Source organism: Palaemon carinicauda, chromosome 3, assembly GCF_036898095.1.
Source record: "Palaemon carinicauda isolate YSFRI2023 chromosome 3, ASM3689809v2, whole genome shotgun sequence".
Lineage (NCBI taxonomy): Eukaryota > Metazoa > Arthropoda > Malacostraca > Decapoda > Palaemonidae > Palaemon > Palaemon carinicauda.
In genome coordinates, this window is record NC_090727.1 from 179,482,729 (window position 1) to 179,496,884 (window position 14,156).

Here is a 14,156-nt window from a genome sequence, read left to right on the forward strand (position 1 = left end):
CGACTTCACCTGTTCAGGGATCAATGGGAGTTCAACCCCAGGGCTCACAGCATAGTCTTTAAAGGGCTAGGCTGGAAATGGAGATAGAAACCACCCCAGTTCAAGAGGTTCTTTCAACTCACAAAAACTTTGTGGAGGGTTATGTTCAGGACCTTCTTCGGAAGGGAGTCATCTGTTGCACAAAATCCATGAACTTTCAAGGGCAGCTATTCTGCATGCCCAAGAAAGATTCGAATGCTCTTCTAAATATTCTAGACTTGTCCCCACTAAACAAATTCAATCTGAACGACAGGTTCCAGATGCTGAGTATCTCGCTAATACGGACGCTACTACCCCCAGGGGGCCTACACCGTCTCCATAAATCTTAAGGATACCTATCGACATCTTCCGATAGGTCAGCACTTCTTCTTCTTCCCCTACCTTGCTTTCAAACTGGCAAGAAAGGCCAACAAATTCAAAGCTATGCCCTTAGGGGTTTATTATAGCTCCAAGGATTTTCACAAAACTAGTCGAGGCCATTGTCCAACAACTTCAGGTGATGGTGTACATGGATGACTGGTTAGTCTGGGATGCAACGAAATTTGAATGTCCAACAATTTCTGGGCTTGCAGATCAACCTTGAGAAGTCCAGGCTATCTCCAGCTCGGAAATTCCAGTGTCTAGGACTTTGCTGGAATCTATAGTCACACACCCTCTCTCTACTGCAAGGAATCGCAAACTCGATCAGGTGCCTACTTCATTCAAAAGTACTCACGAGATGGCAACAAGAAAGGGTCTTGGGTTTGTTACAGTTCTCTGCCATGACAGACGCAATCCTGAAAGCAAGACTCAAAGATGCCAACAGAGTCTGGAGAAGAAAGGCATCCAATGCTCGAAGATATTCGCCACAAAACCCCGATCTTACTGTAAAAGCACCTCAAGTCGTGGTCCACTGCCATAAGTCTATCAAACTACGTCACTCTACAGTACCCTCCTCCTTCCGTAACTATTCACAGGGACGCCTCAGAATAAGGTTGGGGGAACACTCCTCTTCCAAGAAAGTGCAGGGTCTGTGGTCGATTGCATTTTAGAAGTTTTACATCAATGTTCTGGAAGCTATGGCAGTGTTTCTGACTCTGAAGAGACTATGCCCAAAGACGAAATCACATATCAAATTGGTCATTGACAACAACACAGTAGTACATTGTGTCAACAGACAGGGCTCCAGATTCCTTAGATCAACCATATAATCGTAGCCATTCTCTCTTTAGCAAAAAGGAGGAAATGGCATCTCTCAGCAGACCACCTCGAAGGGGTTTGCAGTATGATGGCAGATGCCCTATTGAGATCCAAGCCACAGGAAACACAATGGTCTCTAGACGCAAAATCATTCTGTTTCATTCTAGAGTAAGTCCCGGAACTGCAAATTGATCTCTTTGTGACGAGCTTCAACTAGAAGCTTCCCAGGTATGTAGCACCAAACTTCAATCCAGAAGCGACAGGAATGGATGCGATGCCTCTGGATTGGAGCCAGTGGTCTTGCATCTACCTGTTTCCTCTATTCAACCTCCTACTGAAAGTACTGAACAAACAGCGGACTTTCAGGGGAACATCGGCTCTTGTGGCTCCCAAGTGGCCCAAGAGCAATTGGTAGACTTTTGTTCTGGAACTCAAACCCCTCCAGATCCCACTACCATCTCCCTTGCTGTTCCAGGTTGTTCAACAGACGGCTGTCTTCGCTTCCTCTTTGATAACGAAAACCCTTCAGCTTATGATTTTCTCTTCCTCGCGGCTCAAAGAAAATTCGGAGTTGCGAGGGAAAGAATTGACTTCATAGAAGAGTACAAGTCCAACATCACAAAACGACAATATTTGTCTCCCTGGAAAAAATGGGTTACTTTCGTGAAAATTCATCAGCCCTCCTCTATTTCTATGGACTTCTGTATTTCTTTCTTTATTTCACTACACGATCAAGGTCTAGCCTCTACAACTATTGCCTCATGTTAGTCGGTACTAACTAGACCGATCGCGTATACTTTTGATATTGAACTCAATAGTGAGCTGTTTAATAAGATCCCAAAGGATTCTGCTAAACTGAAACCTAATACTCTTCCCAATGCTATTTCATGGTCGTTGGATAAAGTCCTGCACTTTGCCTCTTCGATAGATAACGCCTCTGCCTCTGAGGGATCTTGCTCAAAAGTCTATCTTTTTGGTTGCTATGGCTTCGGATGCTAGGGTCAGTAAGATTGTAGCCCTTTCAAAGGATGATGGCCACATAGAATTCTCAGATTTGGGGGATGTAAACCTTTATCCAGATCCTGCATTCTTGGTGCAAAACAATCTTCCCACGAAATGCCGGGGTCCCTGGAAAATTGTTCCACTACAGGAGGTCCCTTCTCTGTGCCTCTTGGAGTGCCTTAAGCCTACCTATCCAAGAGTCGGTCTTTTAAAGGTGTTCAACTTTTTAAAAGGGAGTCGACAGGATCTAATCTTTCTCTGAAACAGCTAAGGTCGAAACTCACCTACTTCATCAGAAGGGCTTACCCGGAAAGTATTCCAGCAGGTCATGACCCTAGAAAAGTTGCCTCTTCCTTAAACTTTTTCCAATATGTCCTTTGGAGGCTTACAGGCTTACACAAGATTGAAATGTTCAAGAGTGTTCTTTGAACATTACCTACGTCAGTTGGCAGAGATTAAACACTTCGTGGTGGCAGCTGGTAGTGTGATTAAACCAGCTTCTTAAGTGTTCTGCATGGACTCTTTTGAACTGAATAATTGGGACTTCTCAGTCTACATTGTGCAAGGGAACTATGATCTTTTGTTCCTTATGTCTTTTTAATATTATAACGAGTCACAGGTGATATTTTCCATTTATGTCACAAGTATTACTGTTTTTTTACTCTGTTCCATAATTTTGGGGAATGAAAACTTCTGGTTTTCTGTATATGTATATATTGTACAGTATATCTTGAATTGTTATTAGTGCATGTATGTACTTTCGGAAACATTAAAACACTACCATTCCTTTTTGCATTTCCTTTCTTTGGACCTGCTATCTATATGAAATAAAAGTAGTGTATCAAAATTTTTTAACCCTCCTTTGATAGACTTAGGTCTTTTCATCTACTGGAGACAAAGTTCTTCTTCACAGTGAGTGGGACTGTGCTATTGATTTACTTTGTTCCCACTTTGGGACATACCTCTCACCTAGTCTCATCATTCGCTACCATAGTTACCAATGCTGTGGGAAGTATGCTTATATCTATGGAGTTACACAACTGAGAATAATTCTCCGGTGCACTTCCATCAGGACGACATGGCTCGAGCTGAAAAAACGGATTTTGACATAGAAAAAATCTATTTTTGGGTGAGATAGTCATGTCGTCCTGATGGCCCCCCATTACTTTTCCATCCCCTCCCATTTCTCAGTGTGAGACCTAGCGTCATGTGATGGCTGCTCCTGGAATGATTCAACAGGAAACGTGTTAGTTGTAGCACATTGAGATTGGGAGTTGTAATGGCTCTCCGGCCCACGTATCCTACCCGCACCTTTCCTTCGAGACAAGGGTAACTCAATTCGAGGAAGGATAACCATGGCTTGTTATTAACACGTTTCTGAGCCTCCTGGCCAGTAAAGTGGTAATGTGTTTGCCTAGCATTCGCATGGCAGCAGATCGATCCCCGCCTGGTACCATGAGTTTAAGCTGTTTACTGGGGAGGACACTGCTGTGGTAGGGCACCACAGGGCGGGGTTGGGCTTACCCGGTTGACGTTCTAGTGAGCCTCTATTCTGATGGAACTGGAACTGAAACCAGACACCTTTGACCTTTAACCTTTATACACGATATCTCGGGATATTCACTCAGGAGGTCGGAACTCCGTTTATACCTCTAAGGTAAATTTCTCTGGTATATCACTCGCAGAAATATCCCAAGTAGAAACTGCCAAAGAGGAACGTCCATCAGGACGACATGGATATCTCACCCAAAGATAGATTTTTCCTATGTCAAAATCTGTTATTGTGACGTACATTGCACCGTAGGGAAGGAGTTAAAGGAAGCAAGTGTATTCGTGTAGGAACAAATCCCAAACTTTGCAAAGTAATTGTTTTTTCAAACTATACAAACCGGAGTCGTTCAAGTTTTACTTCCCACCTCATCCAACCCACAGTTCCCAGGTGAAGGTCTAAGTGGCTACTCAGTGTGTAGGCAGGGGCCGAAGCTTCTCAGCAACATACTAGTAACTACTGTATATATACAGTACCTTGTTATAAATTTTATCAGCCAAATTCTCTTACACCTTTTAAAGAACACTTGTTTGTATACATTAGTTAGAAAGATACACATTACTATAAAAAAATTGTGATTTTAAATACAGAAAGTCCTCAGTTTACAAACTTAATAGGTTCCAAGAAGCTGTTTGTTAGTCATTTTTTTTTATGCTTAGGGTAAGCATCACCTAACTCACATGCCTACGATTTTCAGCTGCAAAAGTCAACAAATAGTCTTTTCATATTGCAAATGTCGTTTTGCTCACTGCATTAAATTATATTATACTGTAGTCTTGCCTTCTCCATCATAGGGCTCAACACTACTCGGTATTCGAGAAGTTTTATTCCAGCTGTGACCAAGTTGTGGAATGATTTCCTAATCAGACAGTTGAATCGGTGAATCTTCAAAAGTACAAACTTCCAGCGAATGATTTTATGTTAAACAGGCTGACATAAGTGTCTTTATAATTTATTTATGGAAGATCTATTTCAATGTTATCATTCTTGAAATATTTTATATTGTTTATTACTCATGTTGTAGTTTGTTTATTTCCTTTCCGCACTGGGCTATTTTTTCCTGTTGGAGCCCTGGGTTTATAGCATCCTGGTTTTCCAACTAGGCTTGTAGCTTAGCTAGTAATAATAACAATAAAGAAAAAAATATGTAATAGGATACGTCTTAAATCCAGCTCAGTGGTTTTGGTTTTATTTTATCACAGGTTCATCCTTGTCCCCAAAGCTTCAAGGGGTTGGAGACCAGTTCTAGGTGTCTTGCACCTCAGAAAGTTTGAGAAAGTTTGTATTTCATACAAAGTTTTTCAATGGAAAGAGCCTCAACATTTCTGGGAGTGATAATGAATTATAAGATTGGATATTTTTGACAGACCTCTCAGATGCATATTTTCACATTTCTCTTCATCTCAATTCAAGGAAAGGCCTTCAAGTGTTCTCCAGGATGATGGACGCCATGATCCCATTTCAAAATTGTTAAGAATTCGGGGATAACGATTCTTTTATACCTAGACGAATGGCTATTTTTTTTAGCAAGGGTTTGAGTTCAACAAATGTGGTTGTGGTCCAGGTTACTGTAATGGTTGGTGATCCTGGGTGATTTGAAGAAGTCTATTTTGGTTCCAACTTTGAAGATTCTATATTTAGGAATGGTAGTAGCTACAGTTCCTTTTGGGAAGTTTTTCTGTGTTGAAAAGGATACTGTCCTCTCTTATACTGCTGAAAAATTCAAAATGTTTGAGTCTGTTCCACATCTGAAGATGAGACTTTTAGGTACCATGACCTTTTTTTTTTAGAGAAATTCTTTGAAATAGGATGCCAAAAGATCAGGTTTTACTTCATCTCGATCTACATGAGAACAGAATAGTCAATCCAGACAATTTTAATTCCAGTCATGAAAAATCAATTTCAACTGCTGAGTTAGTGAGACAATTGCAGTGGGTTATCCCAGGGAGTTTCTTTGAAAATTAAAATTTCAGACCTTTCTTTGTTCACAGGCGCTTCACAGGAAGGATGGGAAGCGACTCTAGATCATTTACATCATCATGAAAATGGACCTCAAGGAAATCTACCCACCAAATCAATTGCCAAGAGCTTCACAATTAGGAACCACTGTTGGGAGGGGAGACCACGGCAGCATTTTACGACAATAAGGCAACATTGGCATATGTCTGGAACCAGCGGGGGACAAGGTCACAATTCCTATACCAGGTAGTGGAGGTATAAGAAATAAGTAGAACTGCTATTAATTTGGACAAACATAAGAGGAATAGGCCTTCCAAAGGAAACATACTGTAGCATTGTTACCTCCTTTATGGTAAAGTCCTAGGGTAGGAAGGACAAGTCTTCCCTGCCGAAAAATTGGCCAAAAGGTTGTTGATGACCCTGTTCTTCAGTGGAGGATTCAACAAGCCGTAGTAGCCAACTCAGCTCCACCTCTCATGGTATCTCCTCTTAGGTCTCATTCCCTTACTGCGCCTCAAGATGAAGACTGTGACCCACCCCTGACCCAGCTGGGTATAAGCCCGGAAGTGGAAATTTTGATTGACGATTGTTCTTATGGTGTTCAATCAGCACTGGTCAGCGCTAAGCCTCCACCCACTGAGCTAGGGGAGTCTGACTCCATTTTCCTCCAGGTCTTGGTCTGCATTCATAAGTTCAAACTTCTGAAAATTCCAGGGGTGGCTGATGCTTGACCTGTAACTGTCTGGATCCCTTTTATCATTGTAACATCGAGTACTTACTTCTGTGTCGGGTAGGTATGCCTTAATTTCCCTGTTAATCTTTGTTCTCTCTAATTGTTGATGTTTTAAGTGCAATAGTAAACACTGGCAAATATTAGCAACCACTGCACTTTACAGAGTATAGTTTTCTACTAGTTCATAATTACCACAGCTCAACGTCTTAGAATTATAACTTGCTCTTTAAAACACAAGATTCTTTAGCTCATCTACGAGGTCTTAGTCATATTTCACTAGCCTATTCTGGGGTTTCTTCGCCATCTTGATTCTCGTAAATTTCAGTTCAGAATAATATTAATGACTATGATGTCAAATCAATCTATTCTTTTTCATAGAATAAAATTGATTTATTGAATGCAAACCCATCATTTACTTATTATGGATCCATCATTAACCCCTTCTATTTCTTACAGCCGTAACCTAGACTAAAAAAGAAGCAACGGTCAAACATACCTAAATCTTTAAATCTACAGAATAATTTCAAATATTCAGGAATGGAAAGTGGGATTTATAAACTTACAAATAGGGCTAATATAGATATGGTTGTACACCTTTCCAAAATTAAGCATTTTCTTTTACTTCAATCTTTACAATCTATACCAAGGAAGTTAAAATAAAATGAAATACTGTATCTTATTGACATGCAGTGATTTTATTTTTTTCCATGCATCACAGGGATGATGAACTTCCATATTGTAATAAAAGCTCATATTAGTGAAAAAACTAAATTATAATTACCAAAAATTTAGAAAAATTTGTGTTTTGAAGTAAAGAAGATAAAAGTGTTATTTAACAATGATCATTACTTGGCAGTAAAGAATGTAAAAGTGTTATTTAATATTGATCATAACTATGAGGAATGTGATGTTAAATTTACCAGTAAATAAGGGAAATAAAAAAGGTGATAGAGGGTAAAAAATTACTTTAAATGCAATATTCAACTTATTTTTAGAAAAAAAAAATTCACAAAATGTATATTGTTACTTTATATTTCTATAAATAGTTTTCATAAGTAAATTTGACATAGTTGAAAGATTTCTAACCTTTACCTAAAATAATGTCATTAATATAAAGTGAATTAATATTGCTTTTAATAGAACTGCACATTTATAACAATAAGAATTTTGAATGCTTGGTCTTTGAATCTAGGTTTATATTCTTCATATTCTAAGAAATTATATATTAAATAACTGAGGGACAGTAAGAGAAATATCAATACAGCAAAAAGGGATTATGACATTTAGACAATTTTTTCTTCTTGCATTAGTGTAGTCTACAGCCACTTTACAGCACTTAGAACTTCGTTTGAACTTAACAACCAGCTGTTGGGTCAGAGAAAGGTACACAGTTCATTGCAGATGAACTCCAAGCCAGATTAATTGGACACTTGAAAGTTGCTGTACTTCCATCAGAACACATCATGTTCACCTGGAAATATAATATCTAATAAATATTTTTATCAGCAAAAACTTGTAATAATCCTGTCAACAGAAATGCAAAATAAAAATTATATATATATATATATATATATATATATATATATATATATATATATATATATATATATATATATATATATATATATATATATATATATATATATATATATATATATATATATATATATATATATATATATATATATATATATATATATATATGTATTTGGGCTCAGCCATGTCGTCCTGATGGAAGGTTCCTTTAGGCAGCTTTCTAAGGGATATTTGGCTACCGTGATACTCCCAGAGAATTTATCACAGGTATCCAGAATTCTAATTCCTGGCGCGAGTATCCTTAAAATAACTCTAAAGGATATCGCATAATATCAGGGGATGTATTTCTTGATACGACACATAGCAATCTTAACCCCGAATAGAGTTTTAGCTTTGAGGGGGAAGAGTGGTAAAATTGAAGGGGAGCCGTCATCAAGGTTACCTGGTGGATCCCCTCCCCGTACTACTACGGCGAACTATTCCTTTTGTAGTAGCTAATTAAGCACGGTGTTTCTCCCAACTGCTCTCAGTTTTGCTACTATTACAAGGATTATTACAATATCGCATAATATCAAGGGACGTATTTCTTGATACGACACATAGGAATCTTCATCCCGAATAGAGTTTTAGCTTTGAGGGGGAAGAGTGGCGAAATTGAAGGGGAGCCGTCATCAAGGTTACCCGGTGGATCCCCTCCCCGTACTACTACGGCGAACTATTCCTTTTGTAGTAGCTAATTAAGCACGGTGTTTCTCCCAACTTCTCTCAGTTTTGCTACTATTACAAGGATTATTACAATGCAATCTCCATCATCTTCATCCTCTGGAAAGTTGAGTATTTAATCTTTCCTGTGTATAATTTTTGGCTCCCTTCTCACAGTTAAATTAGCAAAATTTAGTTGTGTTTAAGTGGAGCAGAGCCATGACCAGAGGCGGCCATTTTGGACCGCTGTCGTACCCCATGAATGTTTTATTTAATTAGTAGTAATGAATTCTAGCTATTTAAGCAAATTATACTAGTGAAGATAAGATTACACATGTAATATTTCCTCTTCTGTTAAAACGTTTCAATAGTACATGTTAGGGCCTCGGTGATATAGCGTAGCCGAGATCCCGACTCGAGTTAGGCTAGCCTAACTCGTTTTAGTATACTTTAGTAATGTTATCCCCGTTTATCCTCTTGTATCGTTTTATTATTCAATCGGAGATAGTACATCTCCTAGAACTACTATCATAATTCGATACTCGTCTCTTTTAGAGATTTAAGGATAAACCCTTCCTTCCCTCTGAGTGCCGCCTTTAGGTGGCAACCCTATCTTTGGTCTTGCCATAGAGTAGTGTACTCCGGCTTGACTGAGATAGTGTTTCTGTCCAGCCTCTTTGCCGGTGAGTATCCCGGCTTTGAAATACGACGGTAACTCAGAGTATTCAGTCTTGTTTTCGGCAACTCTACCAATGGGGGATTAGTCATTCCCCTACCGGTTACACAGTTGCCGGCATAAGAAGCCCGGCTTCCCTAGTCCACAACCAAAAGTGGTAGTACAGTTGCCGCCACCTTTCTCCCTTGTGGACTAGAAGACATGTCTTATATCTGGCAATGTCTTAGTCTAAGGAATCGTTATTCCTCTGCCGCCCAGGACAGCGCCGGCGTAGGAAACTGTTTCCTTGATTTCCCGCCAACAGTAGGAGGCATACTGCTGCCTTCTTTCTATGCAAAATATAAGACGCCTTTCCCTTCCCCTTCTGTCCTTTAGTGACGACCTAGCCGTCACAACCTCTGTGGCCGGTATTCTACAATCTCCCCGCTTGCCTTGTTGATTACGATGCCGGCCGGGCTCCTACAAAGGCGGCCAGATTGCCGCTTCGACCTTCCCCCTAACGGAAGCAAGGCTCCGGGAAAGGTTGTGCCAGCCATGAAGGCTGCCGGTGGGAGACCCCTTATAACTTTGAGTATGCTTCAGTCCTCTCTTGGACTGCCATCCACAAACCCTGTAACTGGCAGTGCAGCCGGCAACAGATATTGTGGCTGGATGGAAGCTAGAATTAATACAATCTCTCCCCTTCCATTTGAATCCTCATTCTGGAAAGAAGGCAGTAGAGACAGTAGTCCCTACAACCCTAATTATTGTACAAAACTATAATAATACGGTAGTCCTACTCTCCATTCTTTCTCTCTCTCTGTCGGCTAGTGCCGCCAGGTACTAGCCTAGCCGTTAGTATGCCGGCAGAACTACAGTATAAGACTATACAGTAGCCAGTATACCTGCAGTATAGCAAATACAGCAGTTAGAAAACTACAGTATATAACATGCAGTAGTATGATTTTCCAACATATTCAGTGTATCCTTTCACAGTCCATTGTTGAGACCGCTAAGCAAATGTTGAAGTGAAGTATTCCTTCAACATTCTGATGTATCCTAGATCATCAGAACATAAAATCTTTACCCTACAGTATTAATATTTCACTTGTGGGGGAGTTAGTGCTAGTATACACTGACTCCAGCTCTATGTACTAGAGCTATTCCACCCTATATTTCCCTAATAAGGAAATTTTAAATATTAATATTGAGGGAGGTCACAGCAATTGCCTGGAGAGGAAACACAGATATGTCTTTTCTATTTCCTTTCTAGCTTACTATCCTAAGCTATAATTATAATAGTAAAATTACTATTAATGCATGTGAATTATTTATCAGTTTGATAAATTACCCCATACTCATTTCACTCTTTCTTTCCTTACAGAAGGAGCCCAAGGTGAAGTGTGCGGTTACGTACTGCAGTCACAAAAGTAATAACTTTTGTGGCCACAACATTTGCAGGTATCATGCCCCCTGCTCCATCGCAACTGAAACCCTCTGGTATTGGGACTCCAAGGGTTGCAATGTCTGGTCGGCTTTGATATCCAAGGATTTTGGTGATCCCAAGACGGCGGAGTCAAGGGATACTGCGAGGGAAACACTTCGGAAGTGGGTAAGAGGGTTCCAGAAGAACTCTTCGGACCTTACCTACCAAGCGAGACAATCAGAAGCCTTCTGTTCCCTAAGGCAACATCTGATGCGGTTGTGCCTCAGGTACGAGTCGAGCCTCCCTGCATACAACTGGCGATAGAGACCGACATTAATAAGGCTTTGGAAGGCATCGACATCCATCAGGAAAGGATGTCGGAGGTGTCCTCGGATACCGAAAAGGATCTCCTTTAAGAAGATCCTGAAGAAGAGGTGGCCCAGCCACCCGAGGAGGAAGAAGAATCCGGATCGACAGAGACGGAAAACCCTGTACTGTCTGTGACGTCATATCAACCTGTGCCGTCAACCTGTACGGCCCCAACCCCTTAACCAGACCCGCTGTTACCCAAGGGTGAAGCGTTCATGGCGCAGATCCAGCTGATGATGGAAACTATGCGCAAGGAACAGCAAGAGATGAGGAAGGAAGTCAGGGAAGCAACCGCGCAGTCGCTTCTCGCGGCTCCTACAAGCGGTCCAGAGTCTCTGACTTACCTCAATGCTCCAAAACCAACCCGGCGGAGTTCATGGCCATGATGAATGGGAAACTCTATGTCTCGGAGAAGATGGAGGCCATACCCCTCGACGATCTCCAATTCTGGTCGAACTTTGCGGCGTATAAGGAGTGCTTCATCAGGTTGAAGAACGAACCTGCGTCTAAAGAAGAGATGGAACCTAAGGAGGTCATGGTTTTTTACCACGACAAGGCACAGGCTCTCTTGACGAGTAGCCTGAAGAAAGCAGGATATACAAACTCGAAGGTTTCTGCTTTGAGCAAGAGGCACCCTACCTTCCTTGCTCCTTCCTCCAGAGCTTTTCCCTTTACGTCTAAAGCTCTCCACTGCGTACTAAAGGCAGTTGATGCGGGCAAACCATGCCCTACACTAGAGGAGTGTAGACCATTGTCTCTAGCCCTGCCTATGGGCGAGAAGGACTGGAACGAAGTCCATCTAGCCTTCACGGTCGCAAAACTAGATGCAGATATCGCAGGACAGCAGTTCAATGAAAACCTTCCGAAGCTGTCGGACTTTCTTCTGCGAAGAGAACAGGAGACAAAAGAGAGACTAGCAGCCTCTCTGTCTCTCCAGAACTGCATGGAGATGTGTGCAGGCATCTCTAGTACCCCAGATATGTACACGGTCTTAGCCAAGATGCACATGGCTTCACTAGTCAAGGACCTGTACGCTTTCGTGAAGTCCAGGAGGGCCTGTAGAGAGTACGTGTTTTCCAATGCAACGGTCAAGCACGAGCCTAGGAAGTTAATCCCTTCATGTATCTGGGGCAAAGACCTCTTCCCAAAGGAATCAGTCCAAGAGGTAGTTGCTAAAGCCGCCACGGAGAATAGGAACCTTCTCCAAAAGTGGGGCATATCTTCCAAAAGGAAATCATCCTCTGACGCTGGTCCCCAACCCAATAATAGGAAGACGAAGAAGCCACGAGTGCCTCATAAACCTGCGCAACATCCCACTGTTACTATGACCACAGTGCCCCAAATGGTTGCCCAGCCGCAAACCACTTTCCATGGTGCCTCATCAGTTAGTAGCCCAGTCACCAGCCTTTAACCCGGGCTTTGAGAGGCACACCACTACCTTTCGCCCAAAAGGTAGAAGATCTAGACCAGGCTCCTCAAGAAACCCCTCAAGGGGTAGAGGAGGACGTGGTCAGGGTAACAAACCCTCTGGATCATCCAAGCAATGAGATGCTCCAGGTAGGAGGAAGACTCTTTCACTTTCGAGATCGTTGGACCTTCGATCCTTGGGCCCACAGCCTAATCAAGGATGGACTAGGGTGGAAATGGAACAGAACTCCACCTTCCTTTCCTCAATTCTTCCAACACTCCACCCCCTTATTGGAATAATATACCTTACAACTCTTGAACAAAAAGGTCATAAGGAAAGTAAAGTCCATCAAATTCCAGGAAAGGCTGTTTTGTGTTCCCAAGAATGACTCGGACAAGCTCAGAGTCATTCTAGACTTGTCTCCAGTCAACAAGTTCATCGAGAACAACCAGTTCCGGATGTTAACCTTACAACACATAAGGACCCTGTTACCGAAAGGGGTGAACACAGTCTCAATAGACCTAGCAGATGCTTACTGGCACCTTCCAGTCAGCCGCCCCCTCTCCTCCTACCTAGGATTCAAGTTACAAAAGACAAAGTATGTCTTCAAAGCCATGCCCTTCGGAGCCCCAAGGATATTCACTAAACTTGTGGACACAGTCGTACAACAGCTACGCTTAGAAGGCATTCGGGTAGCAGCATACCTGGACGACTGGATGGTATGGGCAGCATCCAAGACTGCTTGTCTGCAGGCAGCCACGAAGGTGATCCAGTTCCTGAATCATGTGGGATTCAAGATCAACTACAAGAAGTCTCACCTCTCTCCAGCTCAAGACTTTCATTTGTTGGGAATCCATTGGAACTTGCAGTCACACGGCCTTTCCATTCTAACGAAGAAGAGGAGAGAGATTGCAGGTTCTGTCAAGAGACTACGGAAATCCAACAAGATTTCAAGACGTCAACAGGAAAGAGTACTACGCTCTCTCCAGTTCGCAGCAGTAACAGACCCAGTGCTAAGAGCACAGCTAAAGAAAGCGTCAGGAGTCTGGAGAAGATACACATCAAACGCTCGAAGAGATCAACAAAGACCGACACCGACCTTACTACGATCGCTTCTGAGGCCGTGGTCGAAGGTCAAGAGTTTAGCAAGGACTATTCCCTTACAACCACCGCAACCGTCAGTGGTCATCCACACGGATGCCTCACCGGAAGGATGGGGAGGTCATTCCCATCAAAGGAAAGTACAAGGGAACTGGTCACGCCAGTTCAAGACCTTTCACATCAACATTCTGGAGGCCATGGCAGTTTTCCTGACGAAGAAACTATCCCCCTCACAGATCAGCCCACGTCAAGTTGGTCTTGGACAGCGAAGTGATAGTGAAATGTATGAACCGACAAGGCTCGAGATCGCCCTACATCAATCACGTGATGTTGGCTATCTTTTGTTTGGCAAGAAAGAAAAGATGGCACTTATCAGCAGTTCACCTACAAGGGTACCGCAATGTGACGGCGGACGCTCTATCCAGGCAAAAGCCGATAGAGTCAGAATGGTCCCTAGACGCAGACTCATTCTCCTTCATCTTGGAAAAAGTCCTTGAA

General features: G+C 42.0%; 1 pseudogene; it reads right to left on the reverse strand.

Moving 5' to 3' along the window:
- Positions 1-7,815: 7,815 nt before the first annotated feature.
- LOC137635584 (probable chitinase 10) overlaps positions 7,816-14,156 on the reverse strand; it is a 175,439-nt pseudogene continuing 169,098 nt past the window's right edge.